Below are 1,194 nucleotides of genomic sequence, written 5' to 3' on the forward strand. Positions count from 1 at the left end.
AATTTAGAGAATTAGAGAATCTATAGAGAACATAGAATTAGCGAATCTATAGATAATATAGAATTTAGAGAATTAGAGAATCTATAGAGAACAGAATTTAGAGAATTAGAGAATCTATAGAGAACATAATTTAGAGAGTCTATAGAGAACATATAATTTTGAGAATATAGAATTTAGAGAATTAGATAATCTATAGAGAACATAGAATTTAGAGAATATAGAATTAGAGAATCTATAGAGAATATAGAATTTAGAGAATATAGAGAACATAGAATTTAGAGAATTAGAGAATCTATAGAGAACAGAATTAGAGAATCTATAGAGAATATAGAGAACAGAGAATTAGAGAATCTATAGAGAACAGAATTTAGAGAATCGATAATCTATAGAATTTAGAGAATATAGAATTTAGAGAATATATAGAGAATATAGAATTTTGATAATCTATAATCTAGAGAATTTAGATAATTAGAGAATCTATAGAGAACATATAATTTAGAGAATTAGAGAATCTATAGAGAACAGAATTTAGAGAATTAGAGAATCTATAGAGAACAGAATTTAGAGAATCTATAGAGAATCTATAATTTAGAGAATCTACAGAGAACATAGAATTTAGAGAATTAGAGAATCTATAGAGAACAGAATTTAGAGAATCTATAGAGAATCTATAATTTAGAGAATCTACAGAGAACATAGAATTTAGAGAATTAGAGAATCTATAGAGAACAGAATTTAGAGAATCTATAGAGAATCTATAATTTAGAGAATCTACAGAGAACATAGAATTTAGAGAATTAGAGAATCTATAGAGAACAGAATTTAGAGAATCTATAGAGAATATAGAATTTAGAGAAATAGAGAATCTATAGAGAACATAGAATTTAGAGAATTACTATATTCTGGGTACTAACAACCTCACAAAAAAAGATACATAAACAAGTTCTTCCCTCAGTAACCTCTCCCACATAACTCAAATTTAGAAAGGAGACAAATGAAAGCCAAAAGACAATTTATAGAAGAAAACATGCATCCAACAACAGTCTGCCATTCAGTATGTGAGTGTGTCACTGGTCATGGGCTCTGTAGAATCATGCCGGTTTATTGGTTGATTGCACTAAAGCAGGGCTGTCAAACTCAATTCCTGAAGGGCCGGAGTCCTGCACAGTTTTCTTCCTCTGCTATTCACTGCCA

This window comes from Sinocyclocheilus anshuiensis, unplaced genomic scaffold, assembly GCF_001515605.1.
Source record: "Sinocyclocheilus anshuiensis isolate Anshui unplaced genomic scaffold, SAMN03320099.WGS_v1.1 scaffold166, whole genome shotgun sequence".
Classification (NCBI taxonomy): Eukaryota; Metazoa; Chordata; class Actinopteri; order Cypriniformes; family Cyprinidae; genus Sinocyclocheilus; species Sinocyclocheilus anshuiensis.